The sequence below is a fragment of the Balaenoptera physalus genome, assembly GCF_965194825.1.
Source record: "Balaenoptera physalus genome assembly, chromosome: 2".
Lineage (NCBI taxonomy): Eukaryota > Metazoa > Chordata > Mammalia > Artiodactyla > Balaenopteridae > Balaenoptera > Balaenoptera physalus.
The window spans coordinates 177,323,707-177,346,519 of NC_138883.1; the positions used below are offsets into that span (position 1 = coordinate 177,323,707).

Here is a 22,813-nt window from a genome sequence, read left to right on the forward strand (position 1 = left end):
TACTCAGCCTGATCAGCAGCAAGGCTGACTTCCCTCTGTTCACCTTAGAAAACCTAACAGGCCATTTTTGCTCAAAGCCTTTTTCAGTCTTCTCTCTTACTGTGTAAAATCCGGAAGCGGTCAGATTTTCTAACCCTGCGAGCCTCCAGATTTTTGGATTCTCTGCTCCCTTTCAGTTCTGCTCTCAAACCTGTCAGTTCTTGCCTGTGCAGATTTCTTTCTTGTAAATTCTCAATAAATGCGGCAAGTAATAATGTTATTCTGATATTGTTTTCCATCTCTTTTTCCCTATAGGCTTAGTTAGACACTTAGTTAACACTTAGTTAGAGCTACATAGCTCTGAAGCTATCTCATTCGTTTTCAAGCATTGAGGTGTAATTTACATAGAGCAAACACACAGCTTTCGGTTCAGTGAGCTTGACAGTCGTACACACCATGTAGGCCGCCACCAAGACTACGATGTAGAGCATCTGCATTTCTCCAGACGGAGGCCGCTTTCCAGTTAGCCCCCTGGAGACAGCCACTTTTCGGCTTCTATCACCATGGATCCCTTTTCACAAGCAGTACTTGTATTAAAAGTTTTGTGACTGTGTGACATGACTGTCCTTCTATCCTTTACTCGGTCTCTCCCTTTCCTGCTGCCGGGCTCCTAAGCAGTTGTCATATATTTTAGATTTTTTTTGTTTGGTCTGCACCCCACTTAAAGATACCATTTTTTATGTTAGTTGGGGAAAGCTAAGTGCTATAGTAAGTGGACCACAAAAAACGTAACAGCTTCAACCTAGTTAATGAGCAGTACACTGAAGGCGTCCTCCATCAGTCGGTAACTTACTTTCGTTAACCTGGGCCTTTGAGTCCTCCAGTAGCTGGGGAAGGAGCAGGAAGCTACCTCACCCGCTTCTGGAAAGCCTCAACCTGAGATCTGACACTCAGCCCCATTCTTTTGGGGACGGCTCTGCACAAGACCACATCTGGTGCAAGGGAGGAGGGTTTGGAAATGTGGACTCTGGCTTGACACTACTTCTCAGTGACAGCTCCACACCATGAGGCAGGAAAGCAAAGTTTGGAAGATGTTAGTTGTCTACAAGGTTAATGTCACAGCTTTTATTTTCTTTTAATAACATAATACCATACTGCTTTGCTTTTTTGTCTTCACATTACTTCTTTTTCTCTGTGTTGTGTATTCTTTTATGCTTTTCAAATAAACATTTTAACATTGGAAAATTTTTTAAAAGGGTATTGCTATCTCTATGATAGAAATGTTCAAGGCAAAAGCAATTTAGTTTCCTTAGATTATTCTGATGAAATTAAAATTATCTCTGGCTATTAGCAGATATAATTTAACCCTTAAAAGATAAGGGTCCATGATATCACCATTTCTAATCAATATTGTACCAGAGATCCTAGCCGGCAGAGTAAAATAGGGGAGAAAAACCTAAAAAAATAAAAATAAAAAAGTGTAGGAATGGAAAGGAAGAAAAAAACTGTGACTATTGGCAAATGATATAAATGTCTATGTAGAAATTTTCCAGAACTCTGCAGCTAAATTCTTAGCATTAACTAGAGAGTTGAGCAAGGTTTTTGGATACAAAGTCTGTGTGGAAAAGCCAATTGCATTTCTATGGACCAGCAAAAACAGAAACAAAACAGAGGATGTAATTTTTTAAAAACATTTTATTTTGAAATAATTAACATCCTACATAGCCATGGTATATCTTCTCAAACTAAGAAATTAACATTGATACAATAATATTAACTGAACTGTGGCTTTATTCAGATTTTCCCAGTTTTTCTACTGATGTCCTTTTTCTGTTTCAGGGTCAAACCCAGGTAGCTGTTATCTCTTTAGTCTACTCCAAATTGCAGCAATTTCTTGTTCTTTTCTTTCTGGAACCTGACGCTTTGAAGAGTAATGGTCAGATCCTTTGTGGAATGGACCTCAATTTGGGTTTGTCTGATGTTTTCTCATGATTATGTCACATCCAATCAACATGACATCACTGGCGATGTTAACCTTCATCACTTGGTGTCGCCAGGTTTCTCCACAGCGGAGTTACTGTAGAAAATGCAATTTAAAAAATATACAATTTACAGTAGAGGCACAATGTAAGAAGCATTTGAATAAATCTAACAAATAATGTCTACAGCCTTTATTGAGAAAGTTATAAACTTTTATCAAAAGACATTAGCTACAGTCCAATTAAATGGAGACAAACACAGTATTAATGGATTGGAAAACTTAATGTTGCAAAGATATTAATTCTCTCAATGCACCTAGAATCAAATTCCTAACAAATTTGGGGGTTTTTAACATTACTACTACTAGTAGTATTATTATTCATCTTTATCGTTGTTATTTTGGTGATGCTTAACATTATAATTTTGAACTTAACATGGTAGAGGAGTGGTCCAAGAATTACAAAGACAAAGTGAAGACAAAGTGTCTTTCCTACCTATATTGTGACTTAATGTAAAATTATAATAATTAAGCCAGTGTATGGTATAAAGATATACAAATCGGCCAATGGAAAGAATAGAGAATTCAGAAACAGATCCATCTATATATGGAACCTAGATTTATAACAAAACTGGTATTGTAAACCACTGGGGGAAGGGACGGGTAGGTTTTTCAATGTATCAAGTTGGGGCAAGAGATTGCTTATATGAAAGAGCATACTGTTGGATTCCTATGTCATATCACACGCAAAATGGGAAATGGTGAAATTATCAGTTATAAATTAGTAATTATAATTAGGTTTAATTATAAAATTAGAAGCAGAACCCAGGAAAAAACAGTTGAAGGAAAAAAACAAAACTACCAAAGGAGTGAAAGCAAAATTGGAAGGCGTGGAAGGGAAAAGAGATGATACAGAAAAAGAGTGAGGTCATAGGGATTAGAGATGTGAGAAGGGAGCCAAGTCTGACAGACATTTGAAAGATGATGTAACGCCTTTGGGTTTAAAATATCAGTGTTTACAGTATGCCAGAACTGCATCAGTTATTAACTTTTCTCATCCTTCTGAGTTATGTGCCAGAAATCAAAAAGCGATCTATAAATTAGTTTAATGATCTATCTACCAACAACTCAATTACTCAATCATTTGTGGAAAGCAAAGAATTGGAAACCATCTGACTTTGAAAGGGATTTATTATCACTTTCTCAGTTTGGGAAAGTTTATTAAAAAGGCTTAACTAAGATTTATCAAATAACTGTTATATTTATTACTCTTTTACTGAGAGGCACCTTGTTTAACCCAATATGCTTAGAAAGTGTTATTTAGAAACATTATTAATTTTAATATATACTTACCAACATACAATGAGTTTTTAGAGGAATATTTTGTCTTAACATATGTTTGAAACGTATTTTTATCAAAACCTTGCAGCTATAGTGTACATCACTCAATTTAGGGAAAATGGTTGCCATTTAATCTAATTGACAAAGCTTAGTCATCAACTTTAAACTTATCTTCCAAGTCAGACTTCCTTCTGTCAGTAAAAATCCGACTTGATTTTTCAGCTCAAATAAATATGTTAATGTACGTTTCCATGACAACCATCACACAGCTGAATTCTAATTCTAACACAGACAAATAGATAAGGCACAGAGCCTTGCCACGTGTTGCCTGGATACCGTGATGCTGCTGCCTTCAAGATTTCTTTGCTTTGCACTCCCTAAAGTCTCCCAGAGTTGGGTTGTATCTTTTACAATAATAAGGGTTTTGGAAGGTAATGTCCTTAAGTAAAAACATTCTCACTACTGCTTCATTCTACTATGTATCTGATTTTGTAATTTACTAACATGGGCCCACATACTCCATTTCTTAATAAAATACGTAAGTTATATGTATGGTGGGGAGTGAACAAATCCTTATTGTAGTGCTTTGATTAAAGGAGGATTTACAGGTTTGGCTTCCTGGAGGGTTTTTATATTCCAAGGCAATGCACTAGCCAGGATTTGTGAGTGGTATGCATTTCTTTTGTAAAGTGGGAAAAGAGTGATTGTGAAGGAGGGGAAGAGGGAATGAGAAGAGGCTGGCATGGTACCTTAGCTTCGGGTACATTCCGGAAGAGATCAGTCATAGGAAGGATGGAGGTTGAGGATCTGGAATTTGATTGCCTTTAAACGACCTGTGCCGACGTATCTCTTAGTCTTCATATAGCTCTAAATGTACCTCAATTTGTGGACCGCTGATACAGAAGACAGGCAGAACAGGTCCATCATATATACAATTGTAGATACAACAAGACACCGAAACTAATGAAGTAAATCCGATATTTAGAGATTAAGCTTTTCTGAAATAAAAGACAACTAGAATCTGCATATTAAAGGGGCATACTGTGTGTCTGTGCCTAGTAAAAGTGCTGGACCTCAGAGGTAAAGAACGATTCCTTTGGGGAACCAGGCAAATAGGTTGAGTTTTTTTTATAAGGGGGGAAATTATGTTGGCCTCAGATGTCAATCAATGCAAGAAAATGGAATATACTTAAAAGATTTTGAAGAAAAGAATAGGTAACTTAGAGATTTTTGTATCTGTTTAAACAATCCTTCAAGTATAAGTCAACCAGCAAATAGTTTTGAACTTAAAGAATTTTCAAAAATGATTCCTTTGGGCCTTTATGGAGGCAATAATAGAGAACAGATTTTTTTTAATCCTGGCTTTGCAGGGTAAAGATGTACTTGGAGCTGCCAGAACAGGATCTGGCAAGACTTTGATTTTCCTTATCCCAGTACTGGAAGCTTTTTATCGTTCTTAATAGACTTTGACAGACAGACTCTGGGTCCTGATAATACTTTCTATGAGAGAACTTATCTATTTCTCAGGTCTTTTCTGAGAATTAGGAAAGAATCATGGCTTTTCAGCAATCTCATCATTGATGGAAAGACCTGAGACAAGATGTTTGAGAAGATCAACCACATAAATATATTATACTTGTTTGCATACAGGTTTGACTGTTGAACTCAAGGATGAAACAATAAGTGTTCATGATACCAGTCTCCAAAGGTTAGTTCATGATGAAGTAGAATAGAATCTTAGGCATGGACCTTTGCTGACACTATGAATGCTGTTATCAAAAAAAAAAAAAAAAGAAAAAATCTTTCTAAAAAACATTGACTTTGCTTTCTTCTAGGCAAAACAAGTCAGATCTGTAAAAGACCTTGTACCTTGTGTGCTTGAGCTTGAAAATCTCTGAATATGTTTGAGTTGGTGAGAAAAGTAAAATATAACATCCCTGTCCCTTTGGAACAAAACTACATAGGTTGTGAGCTGAAGTAAGAAATAAGTATCCTATATTCCTTTTTGAGAAGTATTGTATTTTTTTCCAGTTGTCGAGAGGTTCGGTCCCTAAACCAAGTTTCCTACTGCCTATACTCTGGTATTTCTATTCTTGACTTCTGTGGTTGACAACAGCAGATGAGAAAAATGCAAGTCTGTAATAAGTTTATCTGCAAGAGAATGAACTGTGCTCTTTGCTACTGATACTATAGCCGGGGTGTTGGATATTCAGGCCACGAATTGAGTTCTTCAGTTTGATTGCCCAGAGGATACCAACTCATATTCACAGAGCATATAGACCTGCTTTATTAATTTTGCTTCCCTCAGAAGAAAAATAAGGATAGTACAGCAACTTCTTGAGTAGAAAGTGCTTATGAAAGAATAAAAATCAATCCAGAAAAATGTATGGACATCTAGAAAACAAAAACAAAAACTGGAGTCATCTTTAGCCCAAGATCAACAATGAAAAGAAAGAGGTCAAAGGTATTTTGTTTCTTACATATGTAAGTATATCTGATGAAGGATGGAGTATTTGATTTGAACAAGTTACATTTACCCAAATAGGCTATATTTCTTGGTCTTACTATAAGCAATTCCTTGGATAAGATTCCTTCAGAAAGTGTAGAAACAGCTGACCAAAGAATTGTTAATGAGCTTAAGGCTCTATCCCTCACCAATGATTAAGTGGAATAATTTAGAGCTTATTTCAGTGAGAAAATGTCCATCGTTAAGTAAGGTAGAAAAAGGCCAGAAGCAGGAGAGGAAGAGTACAAGCTGGCCAATGGTATTAATAAAGAAGAGGAGGAAGAGGAAGGGAGGAAGAGGAAGGGAGGCAGATGAGGGGAAACATGGAAGCGAAGATGGTCAAACCAAAAGGGCCTCAGACTCAGTCTGCTCCTAGTACTGATGAGGCACAAAAAATCAAGGAAATTGCAGAAACAAAAAAAGTAATGAAACACTTTAAGTGAATAAGAAAATAACACTACTGATGAAGGGAAGTTGGTTCATCAGTGGCCGCCAATGTAGAAATCCATTGTGAAGGATACTAAGGAAGAGGATTATGGTAGTATCAACCTTGATAAAGCAAAAGATAGGCTTCAGGAAGAGGGCACATTTGATCAAGAAGAGTATGGGAAGAAAGTTAAGGCAAAGCATATGGAGAAAAGACTTCTAAAAAGTGAAACCAAAAGAGAAGCTAGCAAGAGGCAAGCAGAGGCCAAAGATGAAGGGAGGGATGGTGCCTTTTAGGGCTGGATGTGATGTGTGATGAAGGATTTGATCCATTCACTCCCAGATCCTGGTAAATACAGACGTCTGAAAAATCAGACAGTGAAGATGGAAAATGAAATTAGTGATAACAGGAAGAAGCAGAGAATGAGGAAGAGGACAACAGTGAGGTGAAAGGAGTGAAACAGGTTGCAGTAGAAAGGAGGCCACATGGGAAACCTACGAGCCTTGGGATACAGGCCTGTCTTTAGCAGAGGACAAAGGGCTTGTGTTATATCTGCTCAGAAGTCGAAGCTAAATACTTCTTGCTCTACTCTTCTTGAAACCTTTGGTTATGATTATGTGGGCCAGAAGTCAAAAAAGAGTTGGTTTTGGAACAGTGAGGTACCAAGAGTCCCATCCTTAAAAGATCAATGCAGCTCCAGATAGAAGTGGTCGTATATTTAACCCCCTTCTTGCCCCATCACAGAATGTACTTAAAGTGAGTGGATTAAAGAAACTTCCTGATCCCATTTCCAGCATGTATGCTCTTGGATTATATCCATTCCTTTATTTTACTGTCAAGTTGTGGAGTCCTTGTCCCATTTTTTAGAAATTTTTGTCTTGCTTACTATTCAGAACATACTATGTTTATTCATTTGTTTATTAAACAAAATTGCTCAGAATTTTGATGTATTTAGTATTTCCAAAAAGAGTGTGTATGATGGAGGAGCCCTATTTTGCATTGAGATTATCAATAATATGCCTATTTCCCATTTTTAATAAAAGTACAACATCTAAGAATAAAATTAACAAAAGTCACGCAAAAATTTCTACGTTGGAAATAATAAAACATTATTGAGAAAAATTAAAGCAGACTTGAATAAATGAAGAAGGATGGCATGTTCATGCATTGGAAGACTCAATTAGATGACAGTTCTCCCCTAATGGACGTATAGATTCAACTTAATCCCTATCATAATCCCACAGGCTTTTTTTTTTTTTTAATTGGCAAGCTGATTCTAAAAGTTATATGGAAATGTAAAAGACTGAGACTATCCAAAACAATCTCAAAATCATAGCTGGAGGAGTTGACTTCATAACCTAACCATAAAGCTACAGTAACCAAGACAGTGTAGTGCTGCCATAAAGATCAACAAGCAGATTGATGCAACCGAATAGAGAGGCCAGAAGAGACCCACAGTTATATGGTCGTTGGATTTCCAACAAAGACCCAAAGCAAACAAGTGGGGAAAGGAAAGGTTTTCAGTAAGTGGTGCTGGAATAACTGGATATCCATATGGAAAAAAAGAAATCTCAATTCCTACCTTGCACCATGCACAAAGAATAATTTGAGATGGATCATATTACTTAAATGTAAAAGCTAGAACCATAAGGCTTTTAGAAAAAAACATCAGAGAATATCTTCATGATTTGGAGGTAGGCAAAGATTTAAATGTAGAAAGCAATAACCATAAGAAAAAAATATATAACTTAGATTTTATCAGAATTAAAAAAAAAACAAACTTGTGGTCATCAAAAGACACCATTAAGAAAACAAAAAAATGAGCCACAGACTGGGAGAAAATACTCACAAAACCTGTATTTGTCAAAGGGCTACATAGATAATGAATTTATACAACTCCATAACAAAAACACAGATAATCAGAAATGAAAAAGTGGGGATAGGGGACAAATGATTTGAAAAGACACTTTATAACAACACTCCACAACAGAAGGTATTTGAATGGCCAGTAAGCCTGTGTTCAGCATCATTAGTCACTAGGGAAATGCAAGTTAAAACGATAGTGAGATACCCACCAGAATGGCTAAAATTAAATAGGTTGGTAACACCAAATGTTAATAAGGATGTAGAGCAACTGGAGCTCTTACATATTGTGTGGGAGGGTTAAATGGTACAACCTCTTAGGAAAAAGATTTGGAAGTTTCCTTATAAAGCTAAACATATACTTACCTGGTGACCCAGCAATTCTACTCCTAGGTATCTACCCAAGAAAAATGAAAATATAAGTCCACAAACTAAGATGTTCACAAGAAGTACATAGCATATGGATACGTGATTTCATTCATAATAGCCAAAAACTAGAAGCAGCCCAGGTGTCTCAGTAAGAGAATGGATAAACAGACTGGTGTATTCATAAAATAGAGTACTACTCTGAGAGAAAGAAACAGCACTGATCCCAGCAACAACATGGCTGAGTCTCGTCGTACTAACTGAGAGGAGCCTCATCCAAAAGAACACATAGTGTTTCTCCATTTCTATGAAGTTTTAGAACAAGCAAAATTTGTCTGTGGGAGAAAAGAATCCGAAGCGTGGTCGCCTCTAGGGGATGGAGCAACGAATGACTGGGAAGGATCATGAAGGCACTGTTTTTGAGGTGTGTTAATGGTGGGGGTTACAAGGTGTATGCGTTTGTAGGAACCCATGGATGGTCCACTTAAGATTTGTGCGTGCCATTGTATGTAAATTTTACTCCAAAAGAGAGAAAAAAACTTAAAAAAATATCTCAAGGAGGTACTATTTTATATCCCGCAGACTGGCAATGCAGTGGGGCACCCTGACCCCTCTGACCCTCACTAGTGGTGGTGTCAGTTGGATCGACCTTGAAAAACTTTGTCATTATCTAACAACTTGCGCATATACCAACCCAGCAGTTCCACTCCGAGAGACAGAAGCTCTTGCAAACATACATGGAGAAACGCATATGACAATGTTCCAGAAAACCAGAAAGAACTCAGATAGCCATCAATAAGAGAAGGCATAATTGTGCCATGTTGAAACATACCACCACAGGTAAACCTTAGGAATGTGTAAGAATGCTTCCAATATGATTCCAACCAATATAATTCCATCCCAAATCTTACAGAATTTAAGATTTGATTCTTGATTTGATTAGGGATACGTATGCTAACACTATAAAGGAAAGTGAGGGAAAAAATTCAAGGTGTTTGGGGAGAAGGCATGGCAAGAAGGAGTGGAATTGGAATGGGAAAGACCACAAAGATGACTTTCGAGTGACTGGTAATGTTCTATTCCCTAATCTCGGCAGTAGGAAGACAGGTGTTCGTGTTATTATTTTTCATTATAACTTACACATATGTGAAAATATTGTTTGGTATATATTCAATATTTAATAATAATTTCATGAAAGAAAATGTGCATTTTAAAATTAATCTTTAAGAATTCTTTATTAGCAACAATATGATATGCAAGATATAAGAAGTTGGCTTTCTGATATCATTAATTCAGTCATTTATTCAAATGTTTATTAATTGCCTGTACACTGCCCGATAGGGATGTGACATTGGTTAAGCCTTTATTCGGAGACTAAGGTTTCCGTAGCTGTATCCTAAAATGAATTTGAAAAACGACTGAAATGGAAGATGATTACAGTCTAACATGGGCCCAGCTTTGACCTCAGTCCCCTAGTGCTAGTGCAGGGGACGTCTGAAGGCACACTTTTAAGAATCGGAATGTCACTTGGACTGATCATTGACTAGTCATTAAATTTACCTTACAGCCGGGTCATGGAGAATGTCTCCCATCGTTTATCTTCTTGAAACTTAACTATGATAAAAATTCTCAGGATGCTGTGGCTAACACTTCGATCTTACTGCTCTTCTGCTGAATCTTAAGCAGTTTCAAGGTATTTATGGATTTTTCATTTCAACATTTCCTGCAAAATTTGTGAATAATTTTCATTAAATGAACTCGCCAGAAAATAAAGGTTGAACTCTGTAGCTATAATGTGGTCCTAAATTCGTAGCTTAAAATGAAAAGGGCTTACCCCAATCCTTTACTTTTTATAAGTATTCAAACATTCCTTTGGATGCCAAATAATAAATTCATAGTACTAGATATCCAGCAAGATGGCAGTCTGGTTGCCTATATGAAGTACTTAAATATACCCAATTGCAATTCCAAAGCTTTATTGCTTCATTTATCACAGGAAATGCCAGAGTTCTGAAATATTTTGTAAGGAAAGCTACCCTACTTGTATGACTCCTCATAGGAATTACCAAGAATATTATGCCAATTCAATCCTAAGTATTGAAGTTAGAGCTCTAAATGACATTTAATAGTATGATTTATTTTCTGTCTTAAACTTTATAGGTCACATAAACAAGATCCTATCCTTTCATATTGCTTTTTATTGTTAAAGTGTCTGAGTGATGATAAAAATCTCAGCTTAAGAACTGTCAGATGATTTATGATATTTCATTTATTTTTCAAAGGATTGGGGTGTCACCAATAAGCCTATTAGAATTGTAGGTTTAAAGTTCCTCAATTTTAAAAAAGACCAGCTGCGTAAACAAGTGTGTTAGCTTTGTAATTTAATTCCGTGTGATTTTTTATAATACTTCAAAGTACCAAAGGAGGCAGTTTTTCTTAGGTCATAAATGCTTATTTATGTCATTATGATCTCAAACTTTCAAGTGCATTTCAAGATCTACTTTTTAAAATATTAATACGTTTTTATTGTGTTCTTTATAACCTCAAGACATTTCTCCTTTTGTCGACCTAAATCTGCCTTTCTTCATGGGCTGACATCAACAGCATGGAATGTGGATGAACTGGAGGAAAACTACTTTAAAAAATTAGAATTCTGTAGTCGGGGATGGATAATCTAAACTATCTTTGCGAGTGTGCTGTAAGCACCTTAAAGCTATTTTTTTTGTTGTTATTAAATTGTAAATTGGGGATAATTGTAAGTTCACATGCAGTTAGAAGAAATAACCCATGTACCCTTTACATAGTTTCCCCCAAATGTAACTTCCAGGATATTAACATTGATACAATGCAGATCCTATTCAGATTTTCCTAGTTTTACTTGAACTCATTTGTGGATGTATATATTTAGTTCCTGTGCACTTGTTATCACATGTATAGCTTCTTGTGTCTACTGTAGTCAAGATACAGAGCAGTTCCATCACAAGGATTTCTCAAGTTGCCATTTTATAACTGTACTCACCTACCTCCCCCACTTGCCAGCTCTAACCCCTGGCAACCACTAATCTGTCCTCTGTTTCTATAATTTTGTCATTTCAATAATGTTATATAAATGGAATCTTAGAGTATATAATCTTTAGTGTTGACTTTTTCATTTAGCGCAATTCCCTTCAGATTCATCCATATTGTTGTGTGTATGAGTAGTTTGTTCCTTTTCATCATTGAGTGGCATTCCATCAAAATCTATTTTGATTTTTAGTCTTCACATGTACACACACGTAAAATATGAGATAATTAAAATATCAGTTTAAAAGTGGTTTAAGATATGTTACTATTAACCTATCAATTAAAATTCCAGTTAAGTTTTTAGTATCCTTTCTGTCATTTCGATTGGACTTGTCTGCGTCTTAACGTACTAAGAGCAGATGATTTGCCAGCTGTACACTGAAAACACATTTCCAGTAGGAAAAAAAAAGAATGCTATTTTCTAACAATAACTCATTCGAATAAAAATTGGCAAGATTGGAGAAAAGACAGTAGCTGATACCATGCAAGACAGGTCCTTGTTTTGAGTGCAGCAGATTTACTGTTGAGTTTTTTTTTTCTTTCATATAGCCTATGATTACCCAACTAGCTCTTTTCATACAGCCTATTATTATACAAGTAACTCTCCTTACCCTTGTGCCTGTGTTTCTTAATGTGATAAATAAAGCTGTAGATGTGGATGAGCTCTCCTAGGGAGAGACTATAAAGTGACACCCGATGTTTACCTTGAGGAGCTCCAAGACTTAATGGCCAAGGATGGCCGGAAAGGCAGCAGGACAAAACCAGGGGCTTCTGGTTCATGACAGCTAAGAGAAAAGAGGGTGTGAAGAAGGAATGGCCTCAGCTGAATCTTCTTCCCCACTTTCACATGTGGTCACTGTGCTCTTAAGTCTTTCTGCATCCAGGCATGGGTAGGATGCAGAGACCTCCAGGACCTCTCTTCTCCAGAAGTGCTCAGTTGAGCTTGGGAGCCGCAGGAACCAATGTGAAAGAACATCTAGCCAGGCACACTGTGAATAAGAATAAATGTACCTGCTATTACCTTCATTTTGGTCATGAAGACAGTTTCAGAAATCTCTTTGCATCCCTGTTATTATCGCTGCCGTCTATGTGTACCACAGTTGTGTGGATATATTCTGATGCGGTTATCAAAATTGGAAGAAGGCATGATGTACCAGCATGACAAATGTATTTTTAGATTCAGGCCAGTGTTTCATGGTGGTTACCGTGACTGCATAAGCCACAGCTCCTTCTAACATGCCTTTACGATACTTAACTTTCTCACACGTGGTTAGGTCATATAGTTAATGTCATTACTTGGGGATGGAAAGCACCCTTCTATTACTAACACTACCTTGAAATTTATAAGTCTGAAAATGATTCACCACACAGTATTAAGAAGTAAAATGCTTTTATTACTTTCAGTAAGAGGACATAGGATATAAAGGTGTTCAGGGTGAAAATGAAGAAGAGTGAGTAAGACTAGGACGAGGAAAAGCAAATTAGAGTAAAAGGTAATTTTCTGAGATTTATCATTTCAGGTGTTAGGTTTGGACTTTGAGTTCTGCTTTTTTGGAAATATAAAATCTCAGCCCAGAACCAGGAACTGTGCAGTTTAGTCAGTTAGAAACTTGTGATGTATTTTTGGAGTCGAATTTTCCTGTTGCCCAAGTAAAGATGTCAGTGATTTAGACGCAGCTCATGGATATTATGTGTGAGTTACTGTGTGTTGATTATGTGATAACCAGAACCAAAACTTAACCATGTCTTTGGATTTGTAACTTCATATAATTCAGTAGTCATTATTTAGGTCATATTCACATATATGTACATTGAGAAATCTTAGTACTTTACTAAAGTGGTAAGCTTTTATATTATACAGTAGAATAAGGTAGATATTTTTATGGATTTTGCTTAAGATCCTAAATACTGTGTCTTTTTTTTCAGTAAATGTAGATGTGACCTTCATGCTATAGAAGTGATATTGTTTTGCATTTTTCTCTCAAGTTTGAAAATCCAATTATGTTTCCTAAGTATGTTGAAGAAAATCAGCAAATTTTATCTTCTACACATTTTGAGAGAAATAACTGCAAACCTTATACAAGAATAATACAAAGATTTTATTAGAAAATTTTTGCACACTGATGTATCATAATTTCCATATTTGCCTCATAAGGCCTACTTTTGAAAAGTCTGCAATGGATGCTACTTCCAGAGTATATTTCATAAATGAAGTTTCTATATTGTGAAATTTATGTTTGCTATATCAGGCAAAATATGATCTTTCTTTCAGAAAGTGCTTGGGCAAACTAAATTTCAGTATTAGTTGTTTAAAATAGCATTTCACATTTCACTGCACTTGTACTAATTTTTTTTATTTGCAGGGTTTTTGAAATCATTTTTTTGACACCATGGCCATGAGATAGATGACATTAATCAGGAAAGGTAGAACAGCTACATTTATTTCCTACTTTGCTCTCCTTAGAGTTTTTCAAAATAAATGTGTTTAAGGGCAAATCCGAAGTAAAGACTTCACTGTGTGTACCTCTTACCGTTAGGGTGATACTAAGTGGAGTGGTGAACACTTAGAAAGGTAAACCAACTAGACCTAAGCGCCATGTATAGAGCACTCCATTCAACACAGGCAGAGTACACGTTCTTTCCAATGCACATGGCTCCATCTCCTTGATAGACTACCCGTTAGGCCATGAAACAAGCCTCCATAAATGTAAAAAGGGTCGAAAACATACAAATTATGTTCTCTGACCACAGTAGAATGCAATTAGAAATAAGTAGCAGAAGGGAATTTGGGAAATTCACAATTATGTGGAAATTAAACAGCATACTCCTAAATAGCCAGTGGATTAAAGAAGAAATCACAAGAGAAATTAGAAAATACCTTGATATAAAGTAACTTAAAATACAACATGCCAAAATTTACAGGATGCAACTAAAGAAATTAGAGGGAAGTTTATAACTATAAATGCCTGCTTCTTTTTTTTAAAGGCCACATGTTAAATGATTTTATTTATATGAAATTTCCAGACTAAGGAAATCCATAGAGACAGAAAGTAAATCAGTGATTTCCGGGGACAGGCAGTGGGGTAGAGTGATGGGATATTTTGGTATTAGATGGTGGTGAGAGTTGTACAACTTTGTGAATATACCAAAACCCACTGAAATGTACACTTTAAAAGGGTGAATTTTATGGTATGTGAATTGTATCACAAATATAGATAAATAAATCTTAACTGAGCCCCTCCTGGGTGTTCTGTTACTGTGCCCCAGATGCTTTGGTACCATATGAACACCAAGGGTTGCGAACCCTGCCTTCTAGAGCTGCTTGTCTGTTGGGGGTAGTACCCCTGGTCCGGGGTACTAGACACGATCTAAGTGTAATTACAATTGTGGTCAGTGGTCTGAGGGAAAAAGATAACCTGTTCATTATTAACAGGGGTATCTCAGCCAGACGAGGTCAAAAGACGGTTCTCCTAAGGAGGTGATACTGCCTTGAGATCTGAAGGATGGATTCAGGTTATCGCGAAGAAAAGAGGCGTCACAGGGAGGGGGACCAGCATGTAGGCATTCTGGGGGCGACAGAGCCACGGTATGTTCTGGGGGTTGGAGGAAGGCCAGCGTGGCTGGACACAGAGAGTGGGGGTGAGGAGTGCAGGAGGAGACGCAGAAGCGGACCAAGGCCGGACTGTGCGGAGCCTCGTGGGCGCGTTATGGCTCGTAGCGGCTTTCCTTCTGGACGGCACGGCACGCTCTGTGCTATGAGAGCATCACTGTGGCCGTGTGGGTTGCAGGAGCAGGAGTGGAAGCAGGTAGAAGGGTATTCAGTGGTCTCTCAGGGGATGGTAGAGCACCTGGCGCCAGGTAATTGGCAGTGGAGCTGAGAAGAAATGGACGTATCTGAGGGCTTTTTTTTTTTTTTTTTTTTTTAAATTTATTTATTTATTTATGGCTGTGTTGGGTCTTCGTTTCTGTGCGAGGGCTTTCTCCAGTTGCGGCAAGCGGGGGCCACTCTTCATCGCGGTGCGCGGGCCTCTCACCGTCGTGGCCTCTCTTGTTGCGGAGCACAGGCTCCAGACGCGCAGGCTCAGTAGTTGTGGCTCACGGGCCCAGTTGCTCCGCGGCATGTGGGATCCTCCCAGACCAGGGCTCGAACCCGTGTCCCCTGCATTGACAGGCAGATTCTCAACCACTGCGCCACCAGGGAAGCCCATCTGAGGGCTTTTTAAGAGATAAAATTGACACGATCTGGTGAAGGCCTAGAGATGGGAAGTGAGGGAGGGCGTGTAAGGCATGGCTCCTGGACGCTGGGCTTTTGAAAGTGAGTGGGTCAGAGGGTCATTTCTGAGCCAAAGGTTTTCCTCAGTCCCACTTTGTATGGACAACTTCAAGTTACATGAATGGTTTTTTTTTTTTTTTCTTTTGAGAACTAGCTCTTTCTTACCAAGGCAGTCGCACGTTATGTAGAACTATGCAATTTGCTGATAGCAAATATTTGGGGAAAGTTAGAAAAATTTTTGAGAAAACTAGATACATTTTTTAGTATTTGCCAGATGAATTTCGGTCTTGGAGCCTCTTTTGGTCTTGGAGTCTCTTTTGGCCTAGCCTGCATCTTCAGGGTCTTATAATGTACTTGGCCTTGCTGATGGTCCCCAATGCTGTAGAGATCATCTGTCATTTAAATTTCCTCATTTTGATGTAAGTATTGAAAATAGACTCTGAAATAATTTTCTGGCAAGTAACTACCTTCCAATGAGGAATAACTGAAATGAATCCAGTTTTAGCAATTCTTATTTCCTTGGCCAGCCAAAGTCTTAAAATGTCAAGTTCTTCAGAGATGTTTTTATTCTGCAGTTGTATGGAGCAATAACAGTTTATTATAATTTCTAAAAGCCACTTTGGCAATTTAAGACTACACGGAAATAAACTTTAATCTGTACCCTAAAATTTTTTTCAAATGACCTTTAAAGAGTTAGTTATTTGGGTATCCACTTGCATTTGGAACATCAACATACAGAGCCAACAGATGGATAAAGGCTTGACGAGGAAAACAGATCGTGCCAATAGGTTGTGATTTAAGTTATGTTTTACCGTAACTGTTACGAGGAAGGCGTCTCTGCTTGCAGTGTTTATTGCTAATCTACCAGTAATAGACAAACCTTGTAAATCTATAAATGCCACTGTGGACAGCAAAGCAGGAGGCACATTTAAATTAGGAGAATAAAGAGTCATTTAGAGAAAGTCTTAGTGACCTGCCTTTTGCAGCCCTCTTCTGGGGCATTTTCACTGATGTTTGTTCTCATGGGCCAACACACATAGGAGGGAGTCAGACTGTTGTTCATAATTTTTGCACGAGAACACTGAAGCTTGCATCCATTTGAATCAAGTTTCCTTTTTTGTAACTAGCAATATAGGCTCAATCTAAGGATTAGCTCTTTACTGGTAAGCATTAACTGTACATGCTTATTCTACTGTGCATTTTAATTTCTGAGAATTGTCCTTTGAAATGGGGACTTTAAATGCAGACCTACTAGAGAATGGACTTGAGGATACGGGGAGGGGGAAGGGTAAGCTGGGACGAAGTGAGACAGTGGCATGGACATATATACACTACCAAACGTAAAATAGATAGCTAGTGGGAAGCAACCGCATAGCACAGGGCGATCAGCTCGGTGCTTTGTGACCACCTAGAGGGGTGGGATAGGGAGGGTGGGAGGGAGAGAGATGCAAGAGGGAAGAGATATGGGGATATATGTATATGTATAACTGACTCAATTTGTTAATAAAGCAGAAATTAACACACCATTGTAAAGCAATTATACTCCAATAAAGATGTTAAAAAAAAAAAAAAAGAAATGGGGACTTTAAGAAAAGAACAGGGAGGGCTTCCTTGGTGGCGCAGTGGTTGAGAATCCGCCTGCCAATGCAGGGGACACGGGTTCGAGCCCTGGTCCGGGAAGATCCCACATGCCGCGGAGCGACTAAGCCCGTGCATCACAACTATTGAGCCTGCGCTCTGGAGTCTGTGCACCACAACTACTGAGCCCGTGTGCCACGACTACTGAAGCCCACGCGCCTAGAGCCCGTGCTCCCCAACAAGAGAAGCCACCGCAGTGAGAAGCCCGCGCACCACAACGAAGAGTAGCCCCCGCTCACCGCAACTAGAGAGAGCCTATGTGCAGCAACGAAGACCCAACACAGCAAAAAATTAAATAAATAAAATTTAAAAAATAAAAAAAAGAAAGAAAAGAACAGGGAGATTTGGAGGTTAGAGGCAGTTGTGGTTAAAAGCAGAACCTAGTACCTGTCCTCAGACCTCAGCTCCACCATCTTCCTAGCTGTGAGAGCTTAGATAAGGTACATAACCTCTCTGTGCCTAATTCCTTATATGTGAAAGGGTGATCATAAAACACCCAACCCAAGGCTGTGGTGAGGATTAAATAAATTAGCACACATTTAAAATGCCTAGAACACTGTTTGGAAGATAGTAAGCTCAAAATAAATGTTAGTTGCTGCCGCTGTTGTTATATTGATAAAATATAAAATAAATAAAATAGTAAATAAAATATAAATTAAATAAATAAATAAAGATAAAATATTAACTCTCACCTGAAAACTAAGATGTTATAGCTCAGTTATGGTGGTCGTTTTTGTTGATTTTGTTTGTTGTTTGGGCTTTTTTGGTGGAGCAAGGACAAGGTTACACGGCTAGTAAGTGGTGTAAACCAGGTTTCCTGGAGAGTTGGTTTAGGTCAGGAGTTAGCAAACTATGGCTCACAGGCCAAATTGGGCCTGTTTTTATACAGCTTGCAAGCTAAGAATGTTTTTACATTTCTAAACCATTGGGGGAACATCCAAAGAAGATAATATTTTGTGACACATGAAAATTACATAAAATTCAAGTGTCTATGTCCATAAATTAAAAAGTTTATCGGTACATAGCCATGTTTATTCATGCATATTGTCTCTGGCTGCTTTCACGCTACACCAGCAGAAAGGAGTAGCTGTACAGAGACCATAGGGCCCATAAAACTGAAAATATATACTAAATGGCCCTTTACACAAAACGTGTTCTATTAGTTATATTGACTGAATGAATGAACTGTCCTGCTTTGACAAAAGATGTAAGCTTGCATAAGAAAGCAAATGACTTTAGTTATCCTTATGGCCAGAACACTTTTGTTTTGTTTTGATTTAGAAAAAGTATAATTTTCCACCTTGGTTAAAATTCTGTTGAACCTGACATACAAGTTCACGAGTAGACTTAATTCAACTGTAGTAGATTGCGTAAGTGCAGACATGCCAAAAAACATACTTCTTCAGTAAAGAGTATTAAGATTTGGATTCCTTTCAAGAACTGTCAGAACAAAAGTTCAATTGTGTGTGTGTGTGTGTGTGCGTGCACGTGCGCGCGTGTGTGTTTAAGGATATTTGCCATCCCATAATTCTTTTTTAAAGATTCTTGAAATAGAAAGAATTCTGAAACAGTCTGCTAATAAGATGAACTTTACAGTGATAACATACCTTAAGAGTACAATGTTATAATCCCATTTCAGGAGTTACTTGTAGTTAGTTTTCTCAAGGCTTTGGCTTTGTGACTCAGAGCCTAGTATTTCTAAGACAGCCAAAACTGCGGAGGCTTTTGGCAATTGAGCGTAGAGAACATATGCTTTGATTTTGTCCCACAGATCATTTAGGCAAATAACCTTTTCTTCTCTCCTTATGCTATTTTTAACTATGATGTGGATCTTTTTTGTTTTGGTTGGTTACATAATCTTTATTTAGGATCTGTTTTGCTCTTGAATATCTGTAAATCTTGCAACTCCTTTTGTTTAGGTTTACATCTTTCAAAGTATATTCATCAAATGCTTTTGAAAGACTTCTCCCCTGCAAGGCCCCAGGGCTAATGGGAACAAGACAGAACTGGGCCCTGCCCTTGGAGAGTTTTGAGTTTGTCAGGATGATAGATGTTAAATTAACATAAGTATCATCAGTGTTGGGAAAGAAGAATTAAATTGTGTACTGGATTCATAAACTAAGAAAACCTAAACTCATCAGGGGAAGTCAGAGAATATTGTTCCTTTGGATTTTTTTATTTTTTAGTTTTCTGTATTTGAAAATCTGTTCTCGGCTAAATGCCTGTTACTAAGCTGAAATTATTTTGAGTTTAGCAAAAGTACTGAAATAAGAATTTTAAGAAATTACATCTAATGGCCCTCTTTTTGACCTACGCACAATTTCCTAATTGCTCTTTATTGGTAGACATTAGATGGTTGAGTGATGAACCTCGTGCATTTGGTTTTGACAGAAAATTACTAAGTGTAATAATGATCACAGTAAATTTGGGATGAGGAAAATACAAAGTGAAAAAAGACTACCATTTAGTTTGTTAATTATCACTTGAAAATCAAAATATCCATTTATCCTTCTTGAACAGGAATGTTTTAAAAGTGGATTCTAGCTAGTTTTTTTTTTTCTCTCTTTTGGAACAGTTTTTGTTTATAATATAAAAATAGATGGTTATATATTTTATACACACATACACTGTGTTTATGTGTATGGGTGTATATATAAACACACACACACACACACACCAAAAAATGTACAAAGAAAAAAGGGAATTTTCACCAACCCAAGTCCCAAAGGTAACCACTGTTGACAATTTGATGTTTCTCTTGGAAATACAACTTTTTTTTTTTTTTTTTTTTAAGACAGATAGCATCAGAGTATACTCACTGTTCCACAGTTTGCTTCACTTAAGAGTATTTCCTGGATGTCTTTCCCTGCCAGTGTTTACTGAGGACCACCTGCCTCTCCCGATCTACTTCATTCTTGTTGTTCTTATCACTGATAATGTTATTTTAAGTAGTCCATCCATAAGGTAAAATATTCAGAAGGTTTGCTTACAGAAGAGTATGCAGTGGAAGTCAGCCTCCCGCCCAAACGTGCACCCCAGTCCTCTCCAGGGGCAGCCACCCTCGGCAGTTTCTTATCCTTTGAAATCGTTCCTTTATTTTTATATGCCTTTCCTTGGTGAGACTAAAATTAACCCCCTGCTCAGTCATTTGTAGGGAAACTGAATGCTTAGTGAATTTCCAGCAGCAACCAATTGATCTTGTAACGTCAGCGTTTAAGATTGCATACCAAAATGAGAAACGATTTCCCGCTAGTTGTATTTCAGTTTTGGATTTCATGCCATGTGATTGTTTAGAGGCTATAATCTGTAGGTGTACAATCTTTGCCAATGTTTTAGATCCTTGAAATGTAACTGAATGTTCCCAGCGGAAGCCCCACAAGGCCTACATGCCCCAGAGCACCTCCTCCCACCTGCCCTCGCCCACCCACGTCTGCTGTCTCTCTGTCAGCGTTGTGAATACAGACCCAGGTCTTGGGCGGCCTTGCTGCTTTCATCTCAAAGCTAACTGAGGGACTTATGGCTAATCTCTGAGATGCCTATGGTTATTCTAATCTGGAACCACTTGGGTTCACTTCATACCCGCAGCTTAATTTGGGTAGTGCCAGAGCCTGGGGAGGGGAGGGGCGTGGCTGGGGGAGCGGGCAGTGGATTGAAGCGGGGGGCACTCACCTCTGCCTGAGCCAACCTGGACCTGAGAAGATGGTAGTTAGGGAAGCACTTGCCCTGTAACACTGGGTCTTTTGTCAACTGCTGATACTAAAGTACCTCATGAACAGAGATGGTCTAGAAACCCCTGCCTGTCTCATAAACTCACCAGAGAACATGGGGTGATACATGTTTTGGAGAAATAAAAAGAAGTAAACCAGATCCAGTCTTCAGAGTGGCTGTGTTGACATGCATATGGCCTGAGGAGCCCTAGGCTGGGACTTCCTGTTTATAGGCAGTATTTACTTCTGTGTAAAATATGTTCCTCAAAATATACACAGATCTGTGAAAAATGCCATTGGTAGTTTGATAGGGATTGCGTTGAATCTGTAGATTGCTTTGGGTAGTATAGTCATTTTCACAATATTGATTCTTCCAATCCAACAACATGGTATATCTCTCCTCTGTTTGTGTCATCTTTGATTTCTTTCATCAGTGTCATAGTTTTCTGTATACAGATCTTTTGCCTCCTTAGGTAGGTTTATTCCTAGGTATTGTATTCTTTTTGTTGCAATGGTAAATGGGATTGTTACCTTAATTTCCTTCTGATTTTTTGTTGTTAGTGTATAGGAATGCAAGAGATTTCTATGTATTAATTTTGTATCCTGCAGCTTTACTAAATTCATTGATTAGCTCTAGTAGTTTTCTGGTGGCATCTTTAGGATTTTCTATGTATAGTACCCCAATGGTCATAGCAGCACTATTTACAATAGCCAGGACATGGAAGCAACCTAAATGTCCATCAGCAGATGAATGGATAAAGAGTGGTACATATATACAATGGAATACTACTCAACCATAAAAAGGAATGAAATTGGGTCATTTGTACAGATGTGGATGGACCTAGAGAGTGTCATACAGAGTGAAGTAAGTAAGCAAGAGAAAAACAAATATCGTAAATTAATGCATATATGTGGAATTCAGAAAAATGGTATAGATGACCTTATTTTCCAAGCAGAAATAGAGACACAGAGGTAGAGAGCAAATGTATGGATACCAAGGGGGTAAAGGGCGGGTGGGATGAATTGGGAGACTGGGATTGACACATATACACTGTTGATACTATGTATAAAATAGACAACTGATGGGAACATACTGTAGAGCACAGGGAACTCTACCTAATGCACTGTGGTGTCCTAAATGGGAGGGAAATCCAAAAGGGAAGGGATATATGTATATGTACGGCTGATTCATTTTGCTGTACAGTAGACGCTAACACAACATTGTAAAGCAACTAGACTCCAATAAAAATTCAGAAAAAAAAAGAAAAGAAAAAAAACACATACACAGAAGTTAAGTGTGTAATGCCATATAAGAAGATTCTATCACCAGAGAACTAGTAAAACATTATACAATTCCTTAATACATCATTTTTTTTCACATAGATATATGTGTAGTATAAATATTGTATCTTTGTAAATATTCTTTAATTTTATTATTTTTCTTCACAATTGAAGACATACATACCTGGCTAAAGTCCACTGTGCTTCCAATATAGGTTAAAGATTTGCCCACTTAAAATATCCTAAATGATTGCCTTTTTTGCCTAAATTTATGTGGGTCATAAGACCTATGCTTCTTATCACTAGTATAATCACACTTACTTTTTTAAAACTGTAAAAAAAAAGCATAACAAAATTTATCATTTTTCCCATCTTTAAGTGTACAGTTCAG

The 22,813-nt window shown here is 37.6% G+C and overlaps 1 protein-coding gene across 39 annotated transcripts in view; it reads left to right on the plus strand.

Moving 5' to 3' along the window:
- The window catches only part of ZNF438 (zinc finger protein 438), a 193,770-nt gene that overhangs the window by 99,577 nt on the left and 71,380 nt on the right, over positions 1-22,813 (plus strand). For 16 of the 39 annotated variants that reach the window (XM_082452794.1, XM_082452776.1, XM_082452773.1 and 13 more), the window contains one exon: positions 10,028-10,153. The exons of 12 other annotated variants lie outside the window; for them this stretch is intronic. The gene's annotated coding sequence lies outside the window, so the exon portion shown is untranslated. Of the gene's footprint in view, positions 1-3,520; positions 5,007-10,027; positions 10,154-22,813 lie in introns of those variants that run through there. 11 more of the 39 variants (XR_014261319.1, XR_014261320.1, XR_014261321.1 and 8 more) reach the window with 3 other exon arrangements.